We start from the raw sequence: 27,702 nt of genomic DNA, 5'->3' as shown, positions 1-27,702 counted from the left end.
ACGGGTTTCAGGCTACAATTAGCGCACGTGAAAATCTTGTCTTATGCCGATGAAATCGCTGTATTTTGTGCATTTCTGAGGTAACGAACGTAGTGCACAAATTTTGTAGCTGCACTGGAGCCCAGATCAAATGGGAAAAAAGCATCGGGTTCTGGCACGCTGGCTGGGACGTCACGCCTGAACACTTTTCTCGGATGCGCTGGTCCACCACTCCAGCGTTGTATTTAGGAGTACCTCTTGACAGTTACCGGAACCCATATCCGTATTCGCTTGACCAAGCATCGAGGGCCAAGGAAAGAAGTGATGCATGGCAAGGGAGACAGTTTTCGATGTTTTCGCGTGCCATTATCTGCAACCTGTTCCTTACTGCTAAAGTGTGGTATGTGATGAATGTGCTCAGTGCTTCCCGGGAAAGCATTGAAAAACTTCATCGTGTATTTGCGGTTTTTATTGGGGCTTCGACCTGGGAAAGGACGAGTCGAACAAACTTGTTTCTTTCTGTGAAGAAAGGTGGGCTTGGCCTGGCGCATTTATTTTTGAGACAAGTTGTCTCGCGTTTCATGTACTTACGGGATGAAAATGATGTCTTCCTCCGGACCGTAATGCAAGTACGGCTTTGGCGACTTCTTCCTGACCTTCTTGTAAGTTCGGTACATGTAAATGGTGCGATAAGAGGGTACCTTAAAGAAGTTGTGCTCGCGTACAGAATGCTGCATGTTCGGTTTTCCATGGAGTATTTGTGTAATGTCAAGAAAAAAAAATTGTACGTGGACTTAGTGGACACAATGCTTCCTGTACCGATATATCGTTCGCCACACAATGCAGGCCCTGGAGCCGATATGCTTAAAAGAGTTAAGAAAATGCCAATATTACCAACGATAAAATCCTTTTTCTTTAAACTCCACACTAATACCTTATGAGTGAAAACATGGATGCACGATAAAGGTCTTTTCGTCCCTGGGTCAACAAACTGTTTCTTGTGCCACAAACCTGAAACCATTGAACATGCGTTTTTAGACTGTTGGGATCCCATTTTTTTTGGATGTCCTTCAGAGAACTTAAAAAAAGAGCTGCCCCTAGATTCATATGGAATAAGATTTTTACCGTTTCACAAAACAGATGATTTTTCTTTTGATGCAATAATGCTCCTGAGCCTTCACAGCTTATGGACAACCAGATTGGAGTTTGACAATGCAGATGAACAAGTCAAACCTGTACGGGAGCATTTCATTCAAAATGTTGTGAGGTCCAGAGAAGTGTATAAGCCCTCCCTGAACAGCCAAAACGGATTGATGTGCTTGACGGTTTGGTAAGGCTGCAAAAATTTAACATACCGTGTCATGCAGAGGTGTGCTGACACGTTTTTATCGTTCATCGTGTCTGTTTTGGATGTCGAAGTCGGCAATAAAGAAAAAAATATAAGGCGTCTGACTTCGGATCAGAAGATAAGAGGTTCGAGTCCTGTCGTGGACGTGTTCCTTTTTTTTTTATAAACATCGCTCACTGACCAAGCTCTGATGACAATAGTGGGTACACACTCTCCCCTACAGTGCATGCAGGCATCGCTAAGGTTGAGAAGAGCTGTGAAATGGGCCGCGTGGAATGAACGGGACACACATTTCTGGCCCTGTTTTCCTTTCCAGGGGAGTGTACACAACAGCGCGGCTTTTATGCGTTGGGAAGTGAGTGGAGGAAGATTCCGTCCGCGTGGCCTAATGGATAAGGCGTCTGACTTCGGATCAGAAGATTGCAGGTTCGAGTCCTGTCGCGGACGTGTTCCTTTTTATTTTTAGACATCGCTCACTGACAAAGCGCTTATGACAATGGTGGGTACACACTCTCCCCTACAGTACATGCAGGCATCGCTAAGGTTGAGAAGAGCTGTGAAATGGGCCGCGTGGAATGAACGGGACACACCTTTCTGGCCCTGTTTTCCTTTCCAGTGGAGTGTACACAACAGCGCGGCTTTTATGCGCTGGGAAGTGAGTGGAGGAAGAATCCGTCCGCGTGGCCTAATGGATAAGGCGTCTGACTTCGGATCAGAAGATTGCAGGTTCGAGTCCTGTCGCGGACGTGTTCCTTTTTATTTTTAGACATCGCTCACTGACAAAGCGCTTATGACAATGGTGGGTACACACTCTCCCCTACAGTACATGCAGGCATCGCTAAGGTTGAGAAGAGCTGTGAAATGGGCCGCGTGGAATGAACGGGACACACATTTCTGGCCCTGTTTTCCTTTCCAGTGGAGTGTAGACAACACCGCGGCTTTTATGCGTTGGGAAGTGAGTGGAGGAAGAATCCGTCCGCGTGGCCTAATGGATAAGGCGTCTGACTTCGGATCAGAAGATTGCAGGTTCGAGTCCTGTCGCGGACGTGTTCCTTTTTATTTATAAACATCGCTCACTGACCAAGCTCTGATGACAATAGTGCGCACACACTCTCCCCTACAGTACATGCAGGCATCGCTAAGGTTGAGAAGAGCTGTGAAATGGGCCGCGTGGAATGAACGGGACACACATTTCTGGCCCTGTTTTCCTTTCCAGGGGAGTGTACACAACAGCGCGGCTTTTATGCGTTGGGAAGTGAGTGGAGGAAGATTCCGTCCGCGTGGCCTAATGGATAAGGCGTCTCACTTCGGATCAGAAGATTGCAGGTTCGAGTCCTGTCGCGGACGTGTTCCTTTTTATTTTTAGACATCGCTCACTGACAAAGCGCTTATGACAATGGTGGGTACACACTCTCCCCTACAGTACATGCAGGCATCGCTAAGGTTGAGAAGAGCTGTGAAATGGGCCGCGTGGAATGAACGGGACACACATTTCTGGCCCTGTTTTCCTTTCCAGTGGAGTGTAGACAACAGCGCGGCTTTTATGCGTTGGGAAGTGAGTGGAGGAAGAATCCGTCCGCGTGGCCTAATGGATAAGGCGTCTGACTTCGGATCAGAAGATTGCAGGTTCGAGTCCTGTCGCGGACGTGTTCCTTTTTATTTATAAACATCGCTCACTGACCAAGCTCTGATGACAATTGTGCGCACACACTCTCCCCTACAGTACATGCAGGCATCGCTAAGGTTGAGAAGAGCTGTGAAATGGGCCGCGTGGAATGAACGGGACACACCTTTCTGGCCCTGTTTTTCTTTCCAGTGGAGTGTACACAACAGCGCGGCTTTTATGCGCTGGGAAGTGAGTGGAGGAAGAATCCGTCCGCGTGGCCTAATGGATAAGGCGTCTGACTTCGGATCAGAAGATTACAGGTTCGAGTCCTGTCGCGGACGCGTTCCTTTTTATTTTTAGACATCGCTCACTGACAAAGCGCTTATGACAATGGTGGGTACACACTCTCACCTACAGTACATGCAGGCATCGCTAAGGTTGAGAAGAGCTGTGAAATGGGCCGCGTGGAATGAACGGGACACACCTTTCTGGCCCTGTTTTCCTTTCCAGTGGAGTGTACACAACAGCGCGGCTTTTATGCGTTGGGAAGTGAGTGGAGGAAGAATCCGTCCGCGTGGCCTAATGGATAAGGCGTCTGACTTCGGATCAGAAGGTTGCAGGTTCGAGTCCTGTCGCGGACGTGTTCCTTTTTATTTTTAGACATAGCTCACTGACAAAGCGCTTATGACAATGGTGGGCACACACTCTCCCCTACAGTACATGCAGGCATCGCTAAGGTTGAGAAGAGCTGTGAAATGGGCCGCGTGGAATGAACGGGACACACCTTTCTGGCCCTGTTTTCCTTTCCAGTGGAGTGTACACAACAGCGCGGCTTTTATGTGTTGAAAAGTGAGTGGAGGAAAAATCCGTCCGCGTGGCACTCTGCTTCCGGCCACCGAGCGTGACGGACGCGGGATCATGAGCTCCGGCGGAGCGGCGATTGCGGCCCTTGCTGGCCGCGGAAACAGGCTTGTTGCCGACGCAGATGAGGTCTACGAGATTGTTCTGCCTACTCTGCCAACGGGACGTGTTGTGTTTAACACGGTGTTTCTGCATGGTGACGTGCGAGCGAGGCCCTACCGGGTGGAAGATCTTCGGGACGCCCTCGCCAACGTTGGTGCCGCTCAGCAGTGCTGAAGCCACGAAAAAGCTTGCTGCATTGAAGGAGCTACAAGTGAAAGGACGCCGGTGCATCATTTTCGACCCGGAGGATCAGCAGGTTAAGCTGCGCCTGCATTGGATGCTGCACGGTGTGGCTGACGAAGACATCAGGACTGCTTTCGCGGCGTTCGGAAACGTGACGGAAGTGACGCGGGAGAGTTGGCGCGTCCAAGGGATGAAGGAGAAAGGCTCAACCACCAGGACCGTGCTACTCAAGTTGAAGCCTGGAATGAAGGTGGATGATCTGCCACACCAGTTGCGAGTAGCCGGTGAGCTGGCCCTTGTGGTTGTGCCCGGGCGACCGATGCAGTGCTTGAGTTGTCACGGCACGGGCCACGTTCGCCGAGATTGCAAGGTTCCCAGGTGTTCCCAGTGCAGGCGCTATGGACACACGGACGCGGACTGCGTCCGTACCTACGCGTCGGCTACCGGTCTCGGAAAGGCGAACGACACCGTGGAACTCATGGACGTCGCCGAGGCGGAGGAAGCAGCGACTGGCACGGACGAGGCGGGCAAGCCGCCTTCGACCCTTGCCACGTGTGTGAGCTCCGAGGATAGCACCAAGGCGGCCGACGAACCAGCGAGCCAACCGCCGACGGTAGACTGCCCCCGCTTTGCTAACGAGACGTCAGGGAACGGGGCCTGCCCAGCAGAGCCTGAGGACGTCGAGGCAAAAGAGCCGAGCGAGGACATCCACGAGAAGAGCGGCGCCCGTGCAACTAGCGTCACCAAACCGGCGAAGCGTCCCCACGACCAGACCAGCCCCGAAGGGGACAAGGTGGTAGCGCCCGCGTCGAGGAACCCCCTGACAAGAGGCTCAATCCCGGCGTCCGAAGTTACGGCCGCGCCCGAACCTTTCGGATGACAAGCGGGCCGGCGGCAAGGTACTCCTCGAGCAGGCCGATGTTCTTCCGCCGGATGATACCGGCGGCAACAGTGGCGTCTAGCCGCGCGCTAGACGTGGGAGGTAAGCGCCATGCTGTTGGGTCCTTTCCTTTTGAGTTAAAATGGCTCCCGCCTCTGCCTTTAAAGTCGCTACGCTGAATGTACGAGGCCTGGCGACTAGGAAAAAACAAGGTCAGGAGTATCGACTTATTACGGAGCGCGAGATAGATGTATTGGCCGTGCAAGAGACGAAAGTGGACGGCAACGAAGGAACCGACAGCATGGTGCTGCATTTCACGACTAGATTTTTTGCTGTCGTCAGTCATGCAGTGGGGACATCTGCTGGTTGCGTGCTCTTTGTAAAGAAGATCCCGGGGCTAGAGGTGCAAGCATATTTTTCGTGTGTGTGTGGCCGGTGTATTGTCCTTGACTTTTCCCTGAATAGCATTGAGTGGCGCATTGTTGTCGTGTATGCACCGAATGGGGTAGAGGAAAGAGTTGCTTTTTTCCAAAGCCTCCTAGAACGCGTTTGCACGGAGAGGCAGCTCATCGTCTTAGGTGACTTCAATTGTGTCCTAAATGCTCGCGATAAGTCAAGCATCCGCGGGTTTCGAGACAGGAGCACTGAAGTGTTGATCAGAATTATTTATAACGGAAACCTCGAAGATGTGGCTGAATGTCTTGAGGGTGCGCGGGCATTGAAGTTTACCCATTTTCAGGGCTCAAGCCATGCACGGCTGGACCGCATTTATACATCAGTTGACCTTGCCCCTGTATGCAGCCAGTACGAAGTTGTGGGAGTGTCCTTCTAAGACCACTGTTTAGTTGAGTGCTGCCTCGGAAGTGTCAAGCGAAGCAAGGCATTTTCATGGGAAATGTGGAAGCTAAACTACACGCTTCTTCGCGACGATGTCTACTATCGAGCAGTAAAGGATGAAATAGGAAAAATAAACCCGTGCAAGACCCTGAAGATATGGCAACAGTGGGAGTTAAGCAAAGAATCTTTAAAAATCAAAGCAATAGAAAGGGCCACTTGTATCCGGTATAAGGAAAAACAAGACGAAGCTGAGTTAAAGGCACTACTGCAAACGTTGCTGAAGCAGGAATGCAAGGCGCCTGGGAAATGGATTGAAGATGTCAGGAAAACCAAGCAAAAGATAGAACTCATGGAAGAACGGCGTTATCGCGGAGCACTGGTGAGGGCGAGGGCGGAAGACACAGCTGCTGGCGAAGCGCCATCAAAACATGCTCTCGGTTTAGAAAAAGCCCACGCTGAAAGTAATCACATCGATAAAATAGAATGGGGGGGGGGGGTATCTTATCGGCAGACAATGACCACATCGAAGCAGCCTTTACACAATTCTACCAGAGGCTTTTTTCGTGGCATCCGGCAGACGCAGTTGCATTTAAGCATCAGTTTCTTGGTGCAATGCCACGGCTGGACGAAGAAAGGAAAAAGAAAATGGAACTAGAAATAACTGAAAACGAAGTAGGGCATGCGATAGATGAATTAAACCTCGGAAAATCACCAGGACCAGATGGATTCAGTGCGGCATTTTATAAAGAATTTAAGCATGAAATTGCCCCGGTGCTATGTACAATGTTTAACGAAGCCTATGGAATAAACTTTTTGCCTCCGTCTTTTGGGACCTCCCATACGGTACTCATACTGAAAACTGATGATATAGAGAAATTAAAATCTGTTACCGCATATCGACCGATAGCACTCACTAATGTGGACTACAAAATTTTTATGAAGGTATTGGCGCGAAGACTACAGACAGTGATAAAGGAAATTGTTGGACCCCACCAGACATGTGGAATAAAAGGGCAATCGATTTTTTCCAACATTCACAAAGCACGCAGTGTACTTGAAACCTGCGATGCAATTAATGGGCGGGTGGCTATGCTTCAGATTGATCTCGAAAAAGCTTTTGATTGTGTTTTTCATGAAATCTTGTTTTCCGTTTTAGACCATGTGAATGTCGGTTCAGCTTTTCCGCGAGGGTGTAGCCCTGGCGTATCGAAACTGCACGACAAGATTGATTGTTAACAAGTGCCTGGGGGCCCCCATTAGCGTGCAGCGTTCGGTGCGTCAGGGCTGCCCCCTCAGCCCTCTCTTATTTTGTACTTACATCGAAACACTGTGTAGGAAAATATTAGAAGACAATAGTATTAATGGCTTTAGGTTGCAAGCTGCTGAAGTTAAGCTGCTGGCGTATGCTGACGACGTTGCTGTATTCACGGTTGATCAGGAGAGCATAAGCGAAGCTGTCGGCTGTGTACGCGAGTTCAGTGAAGTCACCGGTAGCGGGGTTAATTGGTCCAAATGCCTCGGACTCTGGCATGGATGGTGGCCATCCCACCCGGACCATTTTGCCAACGTACCGTGGACGACGACACCGGGCAAGTATTTGGGCGTTCCGCTCGATGCTTATCGCGAAAGCGAGAAGTATTGGAAACAGCAAACGAAAGAAGCACGTGACAGAGCTGGAAAATGGAAAGGCACCAATCTCTCCATTTTCGCCAGAGCTATAGTCTGCAACCTGTTTTTTATTAGCAAGCACTGGTATGTGATGCAGGTTTTGCATTGCTCTCGGGTGCACATTCAGATGTTACACCGGATTTTTGCCGTCTTTATATGGGCTTCCGAATGGGAACGTTGCAGCCGAACGAACCTGTTCCGGCGGGTAAAAGACGGGGGGTTGGGGCTAGGGCACCTCTTTTTAAGGCAGCTGGTGAACCGTTTTTTGTTTTTTCGCGACGTCTCAGACCCGTTCTTGCGCACCGTGTGCCAGGTGAGGCTGCGGCGATTGCTGCCCGAGTTTGTTGTTACCACAGAAGAGCTCTCGGGTGGAATTTTTGGTTACTACAAAGAGATTGTAGCAATTGTTAGGTTTCTTTCAGCGCGTTTTTCTAGCGATTATTTGTATAAAACTAAAAGAAAGAAGTTGTACCATGATCTTTGTGATATTGTTTTCCCAGAGCCTATGTGTAGGGCCTTGTACAGTGGAGGTCCTGGAGCTGATGTTTTAAAAAGTGTAAAGAAAATGCAGGTGCCACCAGGAGTAAAGACCTTCTTTTTTAAATTACACACCGGGACACTCCCAGTTAAAAAGTTTTTGGAAGGAAAGGATTTCTTTTTACCGTGGGGATCGAACTTCTTAATTGGTAAACAGCCCGAAACAATAGACCATGTTTTTTTGCATTGCTGGGAAGGGGTTTATTTTTGGAATGTGTTACAAAGGACAATAAAGAAAGAGCTACCACTTGACGCGCAGGGAATTCGTTATTTAAGCACAGACAATGAGGATGGGGTACCATTTGATCTCATAATGCTCTTGGGCCTCCACAGTATATGGCACTCCAGAATGGCAGGCTATTATTGTGACAAAGACGCACGACCTGCCCGAATTTATTTTCGGGAAAGAATGGACTGCTTTCTGGCCATCCAGAAAGCAGCTGCGGAGCCTCCCGAGTGGCTCTCGAGGCTAGAGCCGCTCTGTATGCTTCGTGAATTTTAGTATGACGAAGCCAGACTCATGATGGCTGACCACGACAGTGTCGTATGTACATAGCGTTTTGTGTGTTTTTTGTTGAGTGTTTTTTGTGTAAATGTTATGGGTCAAATCCAGGCAATAAAGAAAAAAAAATGGATAAGGCGTCTGACTTCGGATCAGAAGATTGCAGGATCGAGTCCTGTCGCGGACGTGTTCCTTTTTATTTTTAGACATCGCTCACTGACAAAGCGCTTATGACAATGGTGGGTACACACTCTCCCCTACAGTACATGCAGGCATCGCTAAGGTTGAGAAGAGCTGTGAAATGGGCCGCGTGGAATGAACGGGACACACCTTTCTGGCCCTGTTTTCCTTTCCAGTGGAGTGTACACAACAGCGCGGCTTTTATGCGTTGGGAAGTGAGTGGAGGAAGAATCCGTCCGCGTGGCCTAATGGATAAGGCGTCTGACTTCGGATCAGAAGATTACAGGTTCGAGTCCTGTCGCGGACGCGTTCCTTTTTATTTTTAGACATCGCTCACCGACAAAGCGCTTATGACAATGGTGGGTACACACTCTCACCTACAGTACATGCAGGCATCGCTAAGGTTGAGAAGAGGTGTGAAATGGGCCGCGTGGAATGAACGGGACACACCTTTCTGGCCCTGTTTTCCTTTCCAGTGGAGTGTACACAACAGAGCGGCTTTTATACGCTGGGAAGTGAGTGGAGGAAGAATCCGTCCGCGTGGCCTAATGGATAAGGCGTCTGACTTCGGATCAGAAGATTGCAGGTTTGAGTCCTGTCGCGGACGCGTTCCTTTTTATTTTTAGTCATCGCTCACTGACAAAGCGCTTATGACAATGGTGGGTACACACTCTCACCTACAGTCCATGCAGGCATCGCTAAGGTTGAGAAGAGCTGTGAAATGGGCCGCGTGGAATGAACGGGACACACCTTTCTGGCCCTGTTTTCCTTTCCAGTGGAGTGTACACAACAGCGCGGCTTTTATGCGTTGGGAAGTGAGTGGAGGAAGAATCCGTCCGCGTGGCCTAATGGATAAGGCGTCTGACTTCGGATCAGAAGATTGCAGGTTCGAGTCCTGTCGCGGACGTGTTCCTTTTTATTTTTAGACATCGCTCACTGACAAAGCGCTTATGACAATGGTGGGTACACACTCTCACCAACAGTACATGCAGGCATCGCTAAGGTTGAGAAGAGCTGTGAAATGGGCCGCGTGGAATGAACGGGACACACAATTCTGGCCCTGTTTTCCTTTCCAGTGGAGTGTACACAACAGCGCGGGTTTTATGCGTTGGGAAGTGAGTGGAGGAAGAATCCGTCCGCGTGGCCTAATGGATAAGGCGTCTGACTTCGGATCAGAAGATTGCAGGTGGCTCTCGAGGCTAGAGCCGCTCTGTATGCTTCGTGAATTTTAGTATGACGAAGCCAGACTCATGATGGCTGACCACGACAGTGTCGTATGTACCTAGCGTTTTGTGTGTTTTTTGTTGAGTGTTTTTTGTGTAAATGTTATGGGTCAAAGCCAGGGAATAAAAAAAAACAAAAGATTGCAGGTTCGAGTCCTATCGCGGACGTGTTCCTTTTTATTTTTAGACATCGCTCACTGACAATAATAATAATAATAATAATAATAATTGGTTTTGGGGGAAAGGAATGGCGCAGTATCTGTCTCATATATCGTTGGACACCTGAACCGCGCCGTAAGGGAAGGGATAAGGAAGGGAGTGAAAGAAGAGAGGAAGAAGGAGGTGCCGTAGTGGAGGGCTCCGGAATAATTTCGACCACCTGGGGATCTTTAGCGTGCACTGACATCGCACAGCACACGGGCGCCTTAGCGTTTTTCCTCCATAAAAACGCAGCCGCCGCGGTCGGGTTTGAACCCGGGAACTCACTGACAAAGCGCTTATGACAATGGTGGGTACACACTCTCCCCTACAGTGCGTGCAGGCATCGCTAAGGTTGAGAAGAGCTGTGAAACGGGCCGCGTGGAATGAACGGGACACACCTTTCTGGCCCTGTTTTCCTTTCCAGTGGAGTGTACACAACAGCGCGGCTTTTATGCGCTGCGAAGTGAGTGGAGGAAGAATCCGTCTGCGTGGCCTAGGCAGACACCATAAAATAAGGCGTTTTTTTTCTCGATATGGCTCTCATTTTAACTGAAGCGCTGCCTGTAGCCACTTTAAACGTGCGAGGCCTTGTAGCAAGAAGGCGACAATGCCAGCTCGGTCGCCTTCTTCTAGGCAACGATCTGCACGTAGTTGCAATACAAGAAACAAAAATTGAAAGCCAAGAAGCTACAGAACGTATGGTGTCCGTTTTCCGTACGCACTTTGAAGTATGTGTGTGTCATTCTGTAGGTGCCTCTGGCGGCTGCGTACTTTTTCTTCGCAATAATTTCAGTATTACGGTGCAGTCACTTTTCTCGTGTGATAGCGGCCGTCTTCTTGTCGTTGATTTTTTGCACTCTGTCGTTGAGTTCCGAGTTATTTGTGAATATGCACCAAATGCGGAGTCCGAGCGAAGAGTGTTCTTTGTCCGCTTTGAGACATAACTAAACTGTGACAAAGTACTAATCCTACTGGGCGATTTCAACTGCGTCTGTCAGGCTACCGATCGTGCAAGAAGTTCGTTTCTGAGAGATAGGAGTGCTGATGTCTTGAACGAATTGGTCCATGGCCATAATTTAGAAGATATTGGAAGTGTTTTCACCAATGGCCCTTGTACACGGTATACCCATTTTCAGGGCAATAGCCATGCCCAATTGGACAGAGTGTATGTGTCGGCAGAACTTTTTTCACTATGCACATTGTATGATGTCAGACCTGTGGCTTTCAGTGACCACGCCCTTGTGATTACAGCCTTTGGCAGGCAGCAAAGCAAAAAGCGGTTTAATTGGCATTTATGGAAATTAAATAATAAGTTGTTGGAGGACGAAGGGTTCGCTAAGGAAGTAAAGCAAGAACTAGAGAAGCTAATTAGAGCGCAACCGTCGAACTTCGCTGCAGAGTGGGAGGAGTTTAAGCAAAGGATAAAAATAAGAGCGATTGAAAAAGGTACGCAGTTGAAATATGCGGAGAAACAAAAGGAAGCAGAGCTTCGTGAACAGCTTGAATACCTCACGTGTATAGAAAGCGACCAACCAGGCACATGTTTTAATGAAATCAGGGATGTCAAAGCCCAGCTGGATAAAATGGACGCCGATAAGTATACTGCGGCAGTTATTCGGGCGCGAACTGAGCAGCTATGGGCAGGGGAAACACCAACAAAACGAGCGATATCCGATAAAAAACGATACTCGTGCCGAAAGCAAATACGACAAATAAACACTGGGGCAGGGGTTTCGGCAGACAGTGGCGTAATCAAAGAAACAATCTGTGATCACTTCAAAGATATGCTGGGTCATTCGCGGAAAGCGGAAAGGGGCTTCTATTGCGAATTTCTACCACTTATGCCGAAACTTGACGAAGAAATCAAAATACGGCTCGAACAGACGATTTCCTTGCAAGAAATAGAGGACGCGATAGATGCATTGCCAACCGGTAAAGCTCCTGGCCCCGACGGCCTGGGAGCAGCTTTCTACAAAGATTTCAAAACTGCAATAGCCCAGATACTGCAAGTCATTGTCGTTGAAAGTTATGAGAAAAAACGTGTTCCGCTGTCCTTCACAACTTCGCACATAGTGGTCATTCCTAAAACCGATGATGCTGAAAAGCTCCTGATGGTGGGGTCTTATCGCCCGATAAGCCGCACAAACGTCGACTAAAAGATTTTCATGAAGGTGTTGGCGAAGAGACTGCCGAGTGTTATAACATCGATTGTAGGCACGCACCAAACGTGTGGCATAAAAGGTCGAAGTATCGCTACGAACATACACGTGGCGCGGTCCATACTAGAATGCTGTGACTCTTTTGATGACCGAGTGGCGATGATACAACTAGATCTGGCAAAAGCCTTTGACCGGGTGTCTCATGACGTCCTGTTTGCCGTACTAGAGCATGCGAATGTTGGCCGAATAATAACAGAAGGTGGTAGAATGGCATACGCAAACTGTACGACTCAGATTGTTGTGAACGGCGAACTCACTGGCAGCCTGCAAGTGCGATCTTCTGTAAGACAGGGTTGTCCCCTGTCGCTATTGCTGTTCGCGGCGTACCTTGAGCCACTTTGCGTGGCCATCCGGAATAATGAATGCATAACGGGTTTCAGGCTGCAATCAGCGCACGTAAAAATCTTGGCTTATGCTGATAACATCGCTGTATTTTGTGCAAATACAGAAAATATTTCTGAGGTAACGAACGTAGTGCACAAATTTTGTAGCTGCACTGGAGCCCAGATCAACTGAGAAAAAAGCATCGGGTTCTGGCACGCTGGCTGGGACGTCACGCCTGAACACTATTCTCGGATGCGCTGGTCCACCACTCCAGCGTTGTATTTAGGAGTACCCCTTGACAGTTACCGGGACCCAGATCCGTACTGGCTTGACCAAGCATCGAGGGCCAAGGAAAGAAGTGATGCATGGCAAGGGAGACAGTTATCGATGTTTTCGCGTGCCATTATCTGCAACCTGTTCCTTACAGCTAAAGTGTGGTATGTGATGAATGTGCTCAGTGCTTCCCGGGCAAGCATTCAAAAACTTCATCGTGTATTTGCGGTTTTTATTTGGGCTTCGACCTGGGAAACGACGAGTCGAACAAACTTGTTTCTTTCTGTGAAGAAAGGTGGGCTTGGCCTGGCGCATTTATTTTTGAGACAAGTTGTCTCGCGTTTCATTTACCTACGGGATGAAAATGATGTCTTCCTCCGGACCGTAATGCAAGTACGGCTTTGGCGACTTCTTCCTGACCTTCTTGTAAGTTCGGTACATGTAAATGGTGCGATAAGAGGGTACCTTAAAGAAGTTGTGCTCGCGTACAGAATGCTGCATGTTCGGTTTTCCATGAAGTATTTGTGTAATGTCAAGAAAAAAAAATTGTACGTGGACTTAGTGGACACAATGCTTCCTCCGCCGATATATCGTTTGCCACACATTGCAGGCCCAGGAGCTGATGTGCTTAAAAGAGTTAAGAAGATGCCAATATTGCCAGCGATCAAATCCTTTTTCTTTAAACTCCACACTAATACCTTATCAGTGAAAACGTGGATGCACGATAAAGGTCTTTTCGTCCCTTGGTCAACAAGCTGTTTCCTGTGCCACAAACCGGAAACCATTGAACATGTGTTTTTGGACTGTTCGGATCCCATTTTTTTCTGGGATGTCCTTCAGAGAACTTTAAAGAAAGACCTACCATTAGATGCATATGGCATAAGATTTCTACCTTTTCACAAAACAGATGATTTTCCATTTGATGCAGTAATGCTCCTGGGACTACACAGCTTGTGGAAAACCAGAATGGAGTTTAACCATGCAGATGAACAAGTGAAACCTGTACGGGAACATTTCCTTCAAAATGTTGTGCGATTTATGGAGGCGTATGAGGCCCTCCCTGAACAGCCAAAATGGATCGATGTGCTTGATGATTTGGCAAGACTGAAAAAATTTTAATATGCCGTGTCAGGCAAAGGTCTGCCGACACGTTTTAATTGTTGATCTTGTGTGTTTTGAATGTCAAAGTCGGCAATAAAAAAAAAGTCCGCGTGGCCTAATGGATAAGGCGTCTGACTTCGGATCAGAAGATTGCAGGTTCGAGTCATGTCGCGGACGTGTTCCTTTTTATTTTTAGACATTGCTCACTGACAAAGCGCTTATGACAATGGTGGGCACACACTCTCCCCTACAGTGCGTGCAGGCATCGCTAAGGTTGAGAAGAGCTTTGAAACGGGCCGCGTGGAATGAACGGGACACACCTTTCTGGCCCTGTTTTCCTTTCCAGTGGAGTGTACACAACAGCGCGGATTTTATGCGCGGGGAAGTGAGTGGAGGAAGAATCCGTCCGCGTGGCCTAATGGATAAGGCGTCTGACTTCGGATCAGAAGATTGCAGGTTCGAGTCCTGTCGCGGACGTGTTCCTTTTTATTTTTAGACATCGCTCACTGACAAAGCGCTTATGACAATGGTGGGTACACACTCTCCCCTACAGTACATGCAGGCATCGCTAAGGTTGAGAAGAGCTGTGAAATGGGCCGCGTGGAATGAACGGGACACACATTTCTGGCCCTGTTTTCCTTTCCAGGGGAGTGTACACAACAGCGCGGCTTTTATGCGTTGGGAAGTGAGTTGAGGAAGAATCCGTCCGCGTGGCCTAATGGATAAGGCGTCTGACTTCGGATCAGAAGATTTCAGGTTCGAGTCCTGTCGCGGACGTGTTCCTTTTTATTTTTAGACATCGCTCACTGCCAAAGCGCTTATGACAATGGTGGGTACACACTCTCCCCTACAGTACATGCAGGCATGGCTAAGGTTGAGAAGAGCTGTGAAATGCGCCGCGTGGAATGAACGGGACACACATTTCTGGCCCTGTTTCCCCCACAGGAAGGGCGCTCCTAAAAAGGCTAGGTCGGAACGCAAGTGGTCTGGCTGACAGATACACAGAAGTTCCAGACGACCTCAGAAGAACTTTCAACGTGGGACCCTTACCTAAAAATATGGATCCCAACCTACACGAAGAAAGGCGGAGAGCCAGGGCCGAACAGATAAACAGAAGGCTAGGCCAATCCGAAAGCACACTATACACAGACGCTTCTATGTACGCAAGAGCAGAGAAACGCACAGCCGCGGTAGCGGTGGTCAACGGTACAGGGGAAACTATCACCTGCGCTTCAGTAGGGGTGTCAGGGATAGCAGAGGCCGAAGAAATTGCCGTCGCGCTAGCGATAGCCGAAGGCTACAGAAAAGGTCGCTCCCTAAATATCCTAACGGACTCGAAAGAAACATGCAGAAACTATACGAAGGGCAATATCAGCGGCACTGCCCTCAGAATAATCAGCGAGGCGGCAGCCTCAGCTGAAAGAATACCCATACAACATATAATCTGGGTGCCAGCCCACGCAGGCGTAGCAGGAAACGAAAGGGCGGACAGTCTAGCTCGAGGGCTCACTTACCGAGCAGGCTTATCGATCGTCTCGGAGTCACGGCTACTCATATGCGAGGGGGGCTACACAGAGACCCTACAACTATATAGGGGAATCAGAAAGAGATATCCATCACCACACAAAGCACTAAATAGGGAAGAGGCTGTAGGATGGCGTAGGCTACAGACGAACACCTTCCCTAACCTACACACATACAACAAGATATCACCAACGCAATTCAGACCAGACTGCCCCTGGTGCGGCAGTACGCCCACACTCTATCACATCACCTGGGAATGCAAGAGAAACATAGCATTCCACAATCAACAAACACCGAGTGCGGAGCAATGGGAGAGCTGTCTCTTCAGCAGCGAGCTTGAGGTCCAGAGGGCCTTGGTAAAGCACGCAACTGAAGCGGCACAACTCAGTGGAGCCCTGGACTGAGGGCCCACTCTTGCTTGAAGACTCAAGTCGCCAGCACCCAAGCAAGACGACCAGGAAGTCTTCATCCCCGCGAACCTCTTGGAAAGAAATAAAAGTTTTCTCTCTCTCTCTCTCTCCTTTCCAGGGGAGAGTACACAACAGCGCGGTTTTTATGCGCTGGGAAGTGAGTGGAGGAAGAATCCGTCCGCGTGGCCTAATGGATAAGGCATGAGTCTGGCTTCCTTATGCCTTATCCGTTAGGCCACGGGGACGGACTGCTGACCACGACCGTGTCTTATGTACATAGTGTTTTGTGTGTTTTTTGTTGAATGTTTTTTTTTTGGTTAAATGTTATGAGCCAAAGCCAGGCAATAAAAAAAAATAAAGCCTAATGAATAAGGCGTCTGACTTCGGATCAGAAGATTGCAGGTTCGAGTCCTGTCGCGGACGTGTTCCTTTTTATTTTTAGACATCGCTCACTGACAAAGCGCTCATGACAATGGTGGGTACACACTCTCCCCTACAGTACATGCAGGCATCGCTAAGGTCGAGAAGAGCTGTGAAATGGGCCGCATGGAATGAACGGGACACACATTTCTGGCCCTGTTTTCCTTTCCAGGGGAGTGTACACAACAGCGCGGCTTTTATGCGTTGGGAAGTGAGTGGAGGAAGAATCCGTCCGCGTGGCCTATTTTTTTTTTATTGCCTGGCTTTGACCCATAACCTAATGGATAAGGCGTCTGACTTCGGATCAGAAGATTGCAGGTTCGAGTCCTGTCGCGGACGTGTTCCTTTTTATTTTTAGACATCGCTCACTGACAAAGCGCTTATGACAATGGTGGGTACACACTCTCCCCTACAGTACATGCAGGCATCGCTAAGGTTGAGAAGAGCTGTGAAATGGGCCGCGTGGAATGAACGGGACACACCTTTCTGGCCCTGTTTTCCTTTCCAGTGGAGTGTACACAACAGCGCGGCTTTTATGTGCTGGGAAGTGAGTGGAGGAAGAATCCGTCCGCGTGGCCTAATGGATAAGGCGTCTGACTTCGGATCAGAAGATTGCAGGTTCGAGTCCTGTCGCGGACGTGTTCCTTTTTATTTTTAGACATCGCTCACTGACAAAGCACTTATGACAATGGTGGGTACACACTCTCCCCTACAGTACATGCAGGCATCGCTAAGGTTGAGAAGAGCTGTGAAATGGGCCGCGTGGAATGAACGGGACACACATTTCTGGCCCTGTTTTCCTTTCCAGGGGAGTGTACACAACAGCGCGGCTTTTATGCGTTGGGAAGTGAGTGGACGAAGAATCCGTCAGCGTGGCCTAATGGATAAGGCGTCTGACTTTTTTTTTCTTTATTGCCTGGCTTTGACCCATAACATTTACACAAAAAACACTCAACAAAAAACACACAAAACGCTATGTACATACAACACTGTCGTGGTCAGCCATCATGAGTCTGGCTTCGTCATTCTAAAATTCACGAAGCATACAGAGCGGCTCTAGCCTCGAGAGCCACTCGGGAGGCTCCGCAGCTGCTTTCTGGATGGCCAGAAAGCGGTCCATTCTTTCCCGAAAATAAATTCGGGCAGGTCGTGCGTCTTTGTCACAATAAGAGCCTGCCATTCTGGAGCGCCATATACTGTGGAGGCGCAAGAGCATTATGAGATCAAATGGTACCCCATCCTCATTGTCTGTGCGTAAATAACGAATTCCCTGCGCGTCAAGTGGTAGCTCTTTCTTTAATGTCCTTTGTAACACATCCCAAAATAAACCCCTCGGATCAGAAGATTGCAGGTTCGAGTCCTGTCGCGGACGTGTTCCTTTTTATTTTTAGACATCGCTCACTGACAAAGCGGTTATGACAATGGTGGGTACACACTCTCCCCTACAGTACATGCAGGCATGTGTTACAAAGGACAATAAAGAAAGAGCTACCACTTGACGCGCAGGGAATTCGTTATTTAAGCACAGACAATGAGAATGGGGTACCATTTGATCTCATAATGCTCTTGGGCCTCCACAGTATATGGCGCTCCAGAATGGCAGGCTATTATTGTGACAAAGACGCACGACCTGCCCGAATTTATTTTTGGGAAAGAATGGACTGCTTTCTGGCCATCCAGAAAGCAGCTGCGGAGCCTCCCGAGTGGCTCTCGAGGCTAGAGCCGCTCTGTATGCTTCGTGAATTTTAGTATGACGAAGCCAAACTCATGATGGCTGACCACGACAGTGTCGTATGTACATAGCGTTTTGTGTTTTTTTTGTTGAGTGTTTTTTGTGTAAATGTTATGGGTCAAAGCCAGGCAATAAAGAAAAGAAACAGTACATGCAGGCATAGCTAAGGTTGAGAAGAGCTGTGAAATGGGCCGCGTGGAATGAACGGGACACACCTTTGTGGCCCTGTTTTCCTTTCCAGTGGAGTGTACACAACAGCGCGGCTTTTATGCCCTGGGAAGTGAGTGGAGGAAGAATCCGTCCGCGTGGCCTAATGGATAAGGCGTCTGACTTCGGATCAGAAGATTGCAGGTTCGAGTCCTGTCGCGGACGTGTTCCTTTTTATTTTTAGAGATCGCTCACTGACAAAGCGCTTATGACAATGGTGGGTACACACTCTCACCTACAGTACATGCAGGCATCGCTAAGGTTGAGAAGAGGTGTGAAATGGGCCGCGTGGAATGAACGGGACACACCTTTCTGGCCCTGTTTTCCTTTCCAGTGGAGTGTACACAACAGAGCGGCTTTTATGCGCTGGGAAGTGAGTGGAGGAAGAATCCGTCCGCGTGGCCTAATGGATAAGGCGTCTGACTTCGGATCAGAAGATTGCAGGTGGCTCTCGAGGCTAGAGCCGCTCTGTATGCTTCGTGAATTTTAGTATGACGAAGCCAGACTCATGATGGCTGACCACGACAGTGTCGTATGTACCTAGCGTTTTGTGTTTTTTGTTGAGTGTTTTTTGTGTAAATGTTATGGGTCAAAGCCAGGCAATAAAGAAAAAAACAAAAGATTGCAGGTTCGAGTCCTGTCGCGGACGTGTTCCTTTTTATTTTTAGACATCGCTCACTGACAATAATAATATTAATAATAATAATAATAATAATAATAATAACAATAATAATTGGTTTTGGGGGAAAGGAAATGGCGCAGTATCTGTCTCATATATCGTTGGACACCTGAACCGCGCCGTAAGGGAAGGGATAAGGAAGGGAGTGAAAGAAGAGAGGAAGAAGGAGGTGCCGTAGTGGAGGGCTCCGGAATAATTTCGACCACCTGGGGATCTTTAACGTGCACTGACATCGCACAGCACACGGGCGCCTTAGCGTTTTTCCTCCATAAAAACGCAGCCGCCGCGGTCGGGTTTGAACCCGGGAACTCACTGACAAAGCGCTTATGACAATGGTGGGTACACACTCTCCCCTACAGTGCGTGCAGGCATCGCTGAGGTTGAGAAGAGCTGTGAAACGGGCCGCGTGGAATGAACGGGACACACCTTTCTGGCCCTGTTTTCCTTTCCAGTGGAGTGTACACAACAGCGCGGCTTTTATGCGCTGCGAAGTGAGTGGAGGAAGAATCCGTCTGCGTGGCCTAGGCAGACACCATAAAATAAGGCGTTTTTTTTCTCGATATGGCTCTCATTTTAACTGAAGCGCTGCCTGTAGCCACTTTAAACGTGCGAGGCCTTGCAGCAAGAAGGCGACAATGCCAGCTCGGTCGCCTTCTTCTAGGCAACGATCTGCACGTAGTTGCAATACAAGAAACAAAAATTGAAAGCCAAGAAGCTACAGAACGTATGGTGTCCGTTTTCCGTACGCACTTTGAAGTATGTGTGTGTCATTCTGTAGGTGCCTCTGGCGGCTGCGTACTTTTTCTTCGCAATAATTTCGGTATTACGGTGCAGTCACTTTTCTCGTGTGATAGCGGCCGTCTTCTTGTCGTTGATTTTTTGCACTCTGTCGTTGAGTTCCGAGTTATTTGTGTGTATGCACCAAATGCGGAGTCCGAGCGAAGAGTGTTCTTTGTCCGCTTTGAGACATAACTAAACTGTGACAATGTACTAATCCTACTGGGCGATTTCAACTGCGTCTGTCAGGCTACCGATCGTGCAAGAAGCTCGTTTCTGAGAGATAGGAGTGCTGATGTCTTGAACGAATTGGTCCATGGCCATAATTAAGAAGATATTGGAAGTGTTTTCACCAATGGCCCATGTACACGGTATACCAATTTTCAGGGCAATAGCCATGCCCGATTGGACAGAGTGTATGTGTCGGCAGAACTTTTTTCACTATGCACATTGTATGATGTCAGACCTGTGGCTTTCAGTGACCACGCCCTTGTGATTACAGCCTTTGGCAGGCAGCACAGCAAAAAGCGGTTTAATTGGCATTTATGGAAATTAAATAATAAGTTGTTGGAGGACGAAGGGTTCGCTAAGGAAGTAAAGCAAGAACTAGAGAAGCTAATTAGAGCGCAACCGTCGAACTTCGCTGCAGAGTGGGAGGAGTTTAAGCAAAGGATAAAAATAAGAGCGATTGAAAAAGGTACGCAGTTGAAATATGCGGAGAAACAAAAGGAAGCAGAGCTTCGTGAACAGCTTGAATACCTCACGTGTATAGAAAGCGACCAACCAGGCACATGTTTTAATGAAATCAGGGATGTCAAAGCCCAGCTGGATAAAATGGACGCCGATAAGTATACTGCGGCAGTTATTCGGGCGCGAACTGAGCAGCTATGGGCAGGGGAAACACCAACAAAACGAGCGATATCCGATGAAAAACGATACTCGTGCCGAAAGCAAATACGACAAATAAACACTGGGGCAGGGGTTTCGGCAGACAGTGGCGTAATCAAGGAAACAATCTGTGATCACTTCAAAGATATGCTGGGTCATTCGCGGAAAGCGGAAAGGGGCTTCCATTGCGAATTTCTACCACTTATGCCGAAACTTGACGAAGAAATCAAAATACGGCTCGAACAGACGATTTCCTTGCAAGAAATAGAGGACGCGATAGATGCATTGCCAACCGGTAAAGCTCCTGGCCCCGACGGCCTGGGAGCAGCTTTCTACAAAGCTTTCAAAACTGCAATAGCCCAGATACTGCAAGTCATTGTCGTTGAAAGTTATGAGAAAAAACGTGTTCCGCTGTCCTTCACAACTTCGCACATAGTGGTCATTCCTAAAACCGATGATGCTGAAAAGCTCCTGATGGTGGGGTCTTATCGCCCGATAAGCCTCACAAACGTCGACTAAAAGATTTTCATGAAGGTGTTGGCGAAGAGACTGCAGAGTGTTATAACATCGATTGTAGGCACGCACCAAACGTGTGGCATAAAAGGTCGAAGTATCGCTACGAACATACACGTGGCGCGGTCCATACTAGAATGCTGTGACTCTTTTGATGACCGAGTGGCGATGATACAACTAGATCTGGCAAAAGCCTTTGACCGGGTGTCTCATGACGTCCTGTTTGCCGTACTAGAGCATGCGAATGTTGGCCGAATAATAACAGAAGGTGGTAGAATGGCATACGCAAACTGTACGACTCAGATTGTTGTGATCGGCGAACTCACTGGCAGCCTGCAAGTGCGATCTTCTGTAAGACAGGGTTGTCCCCTGTCGCCATTGCTGTTCGCGGCGTACCTTGAGCCACTTTGCTTGGCCATCCGGAATAATGAATGCATAACGGGTTTCAGGCTGCAATCAGCGCACGTAAAAATCTTGGCTTATGCTGATAACATCGCTGTATTTTGTGCAAATACAGAAAATATTTCTGAGGTAACGAACGTAGTGCACAAATTTTGTAGCTGCACTGGAGCCCAGATTAACTGGGAAAAAAGCATCGGGTTCTGGCACGCTGGCTGGGACGTCACGCCTGAACACTATTCTCGGATGCGCTGGTCCACCACTCCAGCGTTGTATTTAGGAGTACCTCTTGACAGTTACCGGGACCCAGATCCGTACTGGCTTGACCAAGCATCGAGGGCCAAGGAAAGAAGTGATGCATGGCAAGGGAGACAGTTATCGATGTTTTTCGCGTGCCATTATCTGCAACCTGTTCCTTACTGCTAAAGTGTGGTATGTGATGAATGTGCTCCGTGCTTCCCGGGCAAGCATTCAAAAACTTCATCGTGTATTTGCGGTTTTTATTTGGGCTTCGACCTGGGAAACGACGAGTCGAACAAACTTGATTCTTTCTGTGAAGAAAGGTGGGCTTGGCCTGGCGCATTTATTTTTGAGACAAGTTGTCTCGCGTTTCATTTACCTACGGGATGAAAATGATGTCTTCCTCCGGACCGTAATGCAAGTACGGCTTTGGCGACTTCTTCCTGACCTTCTTGTAAGTTCGGTACATGTAAATGGTGCGATAAGAGGGTACCTTAAAGAAGTTGTGCTCGCGTACAGAATGCTGCATGTTCGGTTTTCCATGGAGTATTTGTGTAATGTCAAGAAAAAAAATTGTACGTGGACTTAGTGGACACAATGCTTCCTCCGCCGATATATCGTTTGCCACACATTGCAGGCCCAGGAGCTGATGTGCTTAAAAGAGTTAAGAAGATGCCAATATTGCCAGCGATCAAATCATTTTTCTTTAAACTCCACACTAATACCTTATCAGTGAAAACGTGGATGCACGATAAAGGTCTTTTCGTCCCTTGGTCAACAAGCTGTTTCCTGTGCCACAAACCGGAAACCATTGAACATGTGTTTTTGGACTGTTGGGATCCCATTTTTTTCTGGGATGTCCTTCAGAGAACTTTAAAGAAAGACCTACCATTAGATGCATATGGCATAAGATTTCTACCTTTTCACAAAACAGATGATTTTCCATTTGATGCAGTAATGCTCCTGGGACTACACAGCTTGTGGAAAACCAGAATGGAGTTTAACCATGCAGATGAACAAGTGAAACCTGTACGGGAACATTTCATTCAAAATGTTGTGCGATTTATGGAGGCGTATGAGGCCCTCCCTGAACAGCCAAAATGGATCGATGTGCTTGAAGATTTGGCAAGACTGAAAACATTTTAACATGCCGTGTCAGGCGAAGGTCTGCCGACACGTTTTAATCGTTGATCTTGTGTGTTTTGAATGTCAAAGTCGGCAATAATAAAATAGTCCGCGTGGCCTAATGGATAAGGCGTCTGACTTCGGATCAGAAGATTGCAGGTTAGAGTCATGTCGCGGACGTGTTCCTTTTTATTTTTAGACATCGCTCACTGACAAAGCGCTTATGACAATGGTGGGCACACACTCTCCCCTACAGTGCGTGCAGGCATCGCTAAGGTTGAGAAGAGCTGTGAAACGGGCCGCGTGGAATGAACGGGACACACCTTTCTGGCCCTGTTTTCCTTTCCAGTGGAGTGTACACAACAGAGCGGATTTTATGCGCTGGGACGTGAGTGGAGGAAGAATCCGTCCGCGTGGCCTAATGGATAAGGCGTCTGACTTCGGATCAGAAGATTGCAGGTTCGAGTCCTGTCGCGGACGTGTTCCTTTTTATTTTTAGACATCGCTCACTGACAAAGCGCTTATGACAATGGTGGGTACACACGCTCCCCTACAGTACATGCAGGCATCGCTAAGGTTGAGAAGAGCTGTGAAATGGGCCGCGTGGAATGAACGGGACACACATTTCTGGCCCTGTTTTCCTTTCCAGGGGAGTGTACACAACAGCGCGGCTTTTATGCGTTGGGAAGTGAGTTGAGGAAGAATCCGTCCGCGTGGCCTAATGGATAAGGCGTCTGACTTCGGATCAGAAGATTGCAGGTTCGAGTCCTGTCGCGGACGTGTTCCTTTTTATTTTTAGACATCGCTCACTGCCAAAGCGCTTATGACAATGGTGGGTACACACTCTCCCCTACAGTACATGCAGGCATGGCTAAGGTTGAGAAGAGCTGTGAAATGCGCCGCGTGGAATGAACGGGACACACATTTCTGGCCCTGTTTTCCTTTCCAGGGGAGTGTACACAACAGCGCGGTTTTTATGCGCTGGGAAGTGAGTGGAGGAAGAATCCGTCCGCGTGGCCTAATGGATAAGGCATGAGTCTGGCTTCCTTATGCCTTATCCATTAGGCCACGGGGACGGACTGCTGACCACGACCGTGTCTTATGTACATAGTGTTTTGTGTGTTTTTTGTTGAATGTTTTTTTTGGTTAAATGTTATAAGCCAAAGCCAGGCAATAAAAAAAATAAAGCCTAATGAATAAGGCGTCTGACTTCGGATCAGAAGATTGCAGGTTCGAGTCCTGTCGCGGATGTGTTCCTTTTTATTTTTAGACATCGCTCACAGACAAAGCGCTCATGAGAATGGTGGGTACACACTCTCCCCTACAGTACATGCAGGATTCGTAAGGTCGAGAAGAGCTGTGAAATGGGCCGCATGGAATGAACGGGACACACATTTCTGGCCCTGTTTTCCTTTCCAGTGGAGTGTACACAACAGCGCGGCTTTTATGCGCTGGGAAGTGAGTGGAGGAAGAATCCGTCCGCGTGGCCTAATGGATAAGGCGTCTGACTTCGGATCAGAAGATTGCAGGTTCGAGTCCTGTCGCGGACGTGTTCCTTTTTATTTTTAGACATCGCTCACTGACAAAGCACTTATGACAATGGTGGGTACACACTCTCCCCTACAGTACATGCAGGCATCGCTAAGGTTGAGAAGAGCTGTGAAATGGGCCGCGTGGAATGAACGGGACACACATTTCTGGCCCTGTTTTCCTTTCCAGGGGAGTGTACACAACAGCGCGGCTTTTATGCGTTGGGAAGTGAGTGGACGAAGAATCCGTCAGCGTGGCCTAATGGATAAGGCGTCTGACTTTTTTTTTCTTTATTGCCTGGCTTTGACCCATAACATTTACACAAAAAACACTCAACAAAAAACACACAAAACGCTATGTACATACAGCACTGTCGTGGTCAGCCATCATGAGTCTGGCTTCGTCATACTAAAATTCACGAAGCATACAGAGCGCCTCTAGGCTCGAGAGCCACTCGGGAGGCTCCGCAGCTGCTTTCTGGATGGCCAGAAAGCGGTCCATTCTTTCCCGAAAATAAATTCGGGCAGGTCGTGCGTCTTTGTCACAATAAGAGCCTGCCATTCTGGAGCGCCATGTACTGTGGAGGCCCAAGAGCATTGTGAGATCAAATGGTACCCCATCCTCATTGTCTGTGCGTAAATAACGAATTCCCTGCGCGTCAAGTGGTAGCTCTTTCTTTAATGTCCTTTGTAACACATCCCAAAATAAACCCCTCGGATCAGAAGATTGCAGGTTCGAGTCCTGTCGCGGACGTGTTCCTTTTTATTTTTAGACATCGCTCACTGACAAAGCGGTTATGACAATGGTGGGTACACACTCTCCCCTACAGTACATGCAGGCATGTGTTACAAAGGACAATAAAGAAAGAGCTACCACTTGACGCGCAGGGAATTCGTTATTTAAGCACAGACAATGAGAATGGGGTACCATTTGATCTCATAATGCTCTTGGGCCTCCACAGTATATGGCGCTCCAGAATGGCAGGCTATTATTGTGACAAAGACGCACGACCTGCCCGAATTTATTTTCGGGAAAGAATGGACTGCTTTCTGGCCATCCAGAAAGCAGCTGCGGAGCCTCCCGAGTGGCTCTCGAGGCTAGAGCCGCTCTGTATGCTTCGTGAATTTTAGTATGACGAAGCCAGACTCATGATGGCTGACCACGACAGTGTCGTATGTACATAGCGTTTTGTGTGTTTTTTGTTGAGTGTTTTTTGTGTAAATGTTATGGGTCAAAGCCAGGCAATAAAGAAAAAAAACAGTACATGCAGGCATAGCTAAGGTTGAGAAGAGCTGTGAAATGGGCCGCGTGGAATGAACGGGACACACCTTTGTGGCCCTGTTTTCCTTTCCAGTGGAGTGTACACAACAGCGCGGCTTTTATGCCCTGGGAAGTGAGTGGAGGAAGAACCCGTCCGCGTGGCCTAATGGATAAGGCGTCTGACTTCGGATCAGAAGATTGCAGGTTCGAGTCCTGTCGCGGACGCGTTCCTTTTCATTTTTAGTCATCGCTCACTGACAAAGCGCTTATGACAATGGTGGGTACACACTCTCACCTACAGTCCATGCAGGCATCGCTAAGGTTGAGAAGAGCTGTGAAATGGGCCGCGTGGAATGAACGGGACACACCTTTCTGGCCCTGTTTTCCTTTCCAGTGGAGTGTACACAACAGCGCGGCTTTTATGCGTTGGGAAGTGAGTGGAGGAAGAATCCGTCCGCGTGGCCTAATGGATAAGGCGTCTGACTTCGGATCAGAAGATTGCAGGTTCGAGTCCTGTCGCGGACGTGTTCCTTTTTATTCTTAGACATCGCTCACTGACAAAGCGCTTATGACAATGGTGGGTACACACTCTCACCTACAGTACATGCAGGCATCGCTAAGGTTGAGAAGAGCTGTGAAATGGGCCGCGTGGAATGAACGGGACACACCTTTCTGGCCCTGTTTTCCTTTCCAGTGGAGTGTACACAACAGAGCGGCTTTTATGCGCTGGGAAGTGAGTGGAGGAAGAATCCGTCCGCGTGGCCTAATGGATAAGGCGTCTGACTTCGGATCAGAAGATTGCAGGTTCGAGTCCTGTCGCGGACGCGTTCCTTTTTATTTTTAGTCATCGCTCACTGACAAAGCGCTTATGACAATGGTGGGTACACACTCTCACCTACAGTCCATGCAGGGATCGTTAAGGTTGAGAAGAGCTGTGAAATGGGCCGCGTGGAATGAACGGGACACACCTTTCTGGCCCTGTTTTCCTTTCCAGTGTAGTGTACACAACAGCGCGGTTTTTATGCGTTGGGAAGTGAGCGGAGGAAGAATCCGTCCGCGTGGCCTAATGGATAAGGCGTCTGACTTCGGATCAGAAGATTGCAGGTTCGAGTCCTGTCGCGGACGTGTTCCTTTTTATTTTTAGACATCGCTCACTGACAAAGCGCTTATGACAATGGTGGGTACACACTCTCACCTACAGTACATGCAGGCATCGCTAAGGTTGAGAAGAGCTGTGAAATGGGCCGCGTGGAATGAACGGGACACACCTTTCTGGCCCTGTTTTCCTTTCCAGTGGAGTGTACACAACAGAGCGGCTTTTATGCGCTGGGAAGTGAGTGGAGGAAGAATCCGTCCGCGTGGTCTAATGGATAAGGCGTCTGACTTCGGATCAGAAGATTGCAGGTGCGAGTCCTGTCGCGGACGCGTTCCTTTTTATTTTTAGTCATCGCTCACTGACAAAGCGCTTATGACAATAGTGGGTACACACTCTCCCCTACAGTACATGCAGGCATCGCTAAGGTTGAGAAGAGCTGTGAAATGTGCCGCGTGGAATGAACGGGACACACCTTTCTGGCCCTGTTTTCCTTTCCAGTGGAGTGTACACAACAGCGCGGCTTTTATGCGCTGCGAAGTGAGTGGAGGAAGAATCCGTCTGCGTGGCCTAGGCAGACACCATAAAATAAGGCGTTTTTTTTCTCGATATGGCTCTCATTTTAACTGAAGCGCTGCCTGTAGCCACTTTAAATGTGCGAGGCCTTGTAGCAAGAAGGCGACAATGCCAGCTCAGTCGCCTTCTTCTAGGCAACGATCTGCACGTAGTTGCAATACAAGAAACAAAAATTGAAAGCCAAGCAGCTACAGAACGTATGGTGTCCGTTTTCCGTACGCACTTTGAAGTATGTGTGTGTCATTCTGTAGGTGCCTCTGGCGGCTGCGTACTTTTTCTTCGCAATAATTTCGGTATTACGGTGC

At 48.5% G+C, this 27,702-nt stretch overlaps 24 non-coding genes across 24 annotated transcripts; all 24 read left to right on the top strand.

The window, feature by feature from the left end:
* The first annotated feature begins 1,701 nt into the window (after positions 1-1,701).
* TRNAR-UCG (transfer RNA arginine (anticodon UCG)) lies at positions 1,702-1,774 on the top strand. Its single transcript has one exon. It is a non-coding gene; the product is annotated as a tRNA-Arg (tRNA).
* A 227-nt stretch (positions 1,775-2,001) lies between these two features.
* On the top strand, positions 2,002-2,074 carry TRNAR-UCG (transfer RNA arginine (anticodon UCG)). Its single transcript has one exon. It is a non-coding gene; the product is annotated as a tRNA-Arg (tRNA).
* Positions 2,075-2,301: 227 nt separating this feature from the next.
* On the top strand, positions 2,302-2,374 carry TRNAR-UCG (transfer RNA arginine (anticodon UCG)). The gene has a single exon. It is a non-coding gene; the product is annotated as a tRNA-Arg (tRNA).
* A 227-nt stretch (positions 2,375-2,601) lies between these two features.
* Positions 2,602-2,674, top strand: TRNAR-UCG (transfer RNA arginine (anticodon UCG)). Its single transcript has one exon. It is a non-coding gene; the product is annotated as a tRNA-Arg (tRNA).
* Positions 2,675-2,901: 227 nt separating this feature from the next.
* Positions 2,902-2,974, top strand: TRNAR-UCG (transfer RNA arginine (anticodon UCG)). The gene has a single exon. It is a non-coding gene; the product is annotated as a tRNA-Arg (tRNA).
* Positions 2,975-3,201: 227 nt separating this feature from the next.
* On the top strand, positions 3,202-3,274 carry TRNAR-UCG (transfer RNA arginine (anticodon UCG)). The gene has a single exon. It is a non-coding gene; the product is annotated as a tRNA-Arg (tRNA).
* Positions 3,275-3,501: 227 nt separating this feature from the next.
* On the top strand, positions 3,502-3,574 carry TRNAR-UCG (transfer RNA arginine (anticodon UCG)). Its single transcript has one exon. It is a non-coding gene; the product is annotated as a tRNA-Arg (tRNA).
* Positions 3,575-8,917: 5,343 nt separating this feature from the next.
* Positions 8,918-8,990, top strand: TRNAR-UCG (transfer RNA arginine (anticodon UCG)). Its single transcript has one exon. It is a non-coding gene; the product is annotated as a tRNA-Arg (tRNA).
* A 227-nt stretch (positions 8,991-9,217) lies between these two features.
* TRNAR-UCG (transfer RNA arginine (anticodon UCG)) lies at positions 9,218-9,290 on the top strand. Its single transcript has one exon. It is a non-coding gene; the product is annotated as a tRNA-Arg (tRNA).
* Positions 9,291-9,517: 227 nt separating this feature from the next.
* On the top strand, positions 9,518-9,590 carry TRNAR-UCG (transfer RNA arginine (anticodon UCG)). Its single transcript has one exon. It is a non-coding gene; the product is annotated as a tRNA-Arg (tRNA).
* Positions 9,591-14,128: 4,538 nt separating this feature from the next.
* TRNAR-UCG (transfer RNA arginine (anticodon UCG)) lies at positions 14,129-14,201 on the top strand. The gene has a single exon. It is a non-coding gene; the product is annotated as a tRNA-Arg (tRNA).
* Positions 14,202-14,428: 227 nt separating this feature from the next.
* TRNAR-UCG (transfer RNA arginine (anticodon UCG)) lies at positions 14,429-14,501 on the top strand. The gene has a single exon. It is a non-coding gene; the product is annotated as a tRNA-Arg (tRNA).
* Positions 14,502-14,728: 227 nt separating this feature from the next.
* TRNAR-UCG (transfer RNA arginine (anticodon UCG)) lies at positions 14,729-14,801 on the top strand. Its single transcript has one exon. It is a non-coding gene; the product is annotated as a tRNA-Arg (tRNA).
* A 2,143-nt stretch (positions 14,802-16,944) lies between these two features.
* On the top strand, positions 16,945-17,017 carry TRNAR-UCG (transfer RNA arginine (anticodon UCG)). The gene has a single exon. It is a non-coding gene; the product is annotated as a tRNA-Arg (tRNA).
* Positions 17,018-18,409: 1,392 nt separating this feature from the next.
* On the top strand, positions 18,410-18,482 carry TRNAR-UCG (transfer RNA arginine (anticodon UCG)). Its single transcript has one exon. It is a non-coding gene; the product is annotated as a tRNA-Arg (tRNA).
* A 4,563-nt stretch (positions 18,483-23,045) lies between these two features.
* On the top strand, positions 23,046-23,118 carry TRNAR-UCG (transfer RNA arginine (anticodon UCG)). Its single transcript has one exon. It is a non-coding gene; the product is annotated as a tRNA-Arg (tRNA).
* A 227-nt stretch (positions 23,119-23,345) lies between these two features.
* TRNAR-UCG (transfer RNA arginine (anticodon UCG)) lies at positions 23,346-23,418 on the top strand. Its single transcript has one exon. It is a non-coding gene; the product is annotated as a tRNA-Arg (tRNA).
* Positions 23,419-23,645: 227 nt separating this feature from the next.
* On the top strand, positions 23,646-23,718 carry TRNAR-UCG (transfer RNA arginine (anticodon UCG)). Its single transcript has one exon. It is a non-coding gene; the product is annotated as a tRNA-Arg (tRNA).
* Positions 23,719-24,415: 697 nt separating this feature from the next.
* On the top strand, positions 24,416-24,488 carry TRNAR-UCG (transfer RNA arginine (anticodon UCG)). Its single transcript has one exon. It is a non-coding gene; the product is annotated as a tRNA-Arg (tRNA).
* Positions 24,489-25,880: 1,392 nt separating this feature from the next.
* Positions 25,881-25,953, top strand: TRNAR-UCG (transfer RNA arginine (anticodon UCG)). The gene has a single exon. It is a non-coding gene; the product is annotated as a tRNA-Arg (tRNA).
* Positions 25,954-26,180: 227 nt separating this feature from the next.
* TRNAR-UCG (transfer RNA arginine (anticodon UCG)) lies at positions 26,181-26,253 on the top strand. Its single transcript has one exon. It is a non-coding gene; the product is annotated as a tRNA-Arg (tRNA).
* Positions 26,254-26,480: 227 nt separating this feature from the next.
* On the top strand, positions 26,481-26,553 carry TRNAR-UCG (transfer RNA arginine (anticodon UCG)). Its single transcript has one exon. It is a non-coding gene; the product is annotated as a tRNA-Arg (tRNA).
* A 227-nt stretch (positions 26,554-26,780) lies between these two features.
* TRNAR-UCG (transfer RNA arginine (anticodon UCG)) lies at positions 26,781-26,853 on the top strand. Its single transcript has one exon. It is a non-coding gene; the product is annotated as a tRNA-Arg (tRNA).
* Positions 26,854-27,080: 227 nt separating this feature from the next.
* TRNAR-UCG (transfer RNA arginine (anticodon UCG)) lies at positions 27,081-27,153 on the top strand. The gene has a single exon. It is a non-coding gene; the product is annotated as a tRNA-Arg (tRNA).
* Positions 27,154-27,702: the final 549 nt, after the last annotated feature.

The sequence above is a fragment of the Amblyomma americanum genome, chromosome 7 (assembly GCF_052857255.1).
Source record: "Amblyomma americanum isolate KBUSLIRL-KWMA chromosome 7, ASM5285725v1, whole genome shotgun sequence".
Classification (NCBI taxonomy): domain Eukaryota; kingdom Metazoa; phylum Arthropoda; class Arachnida; order Ixodida; family Ixodidae; genus Amblyomma; species Amblyomma americanum.
The sequence above is the reverse complement of the archived record's forward strand: the minus strand, read 5'-3'. Positions and strand labels throughout refer to the sequence as shown.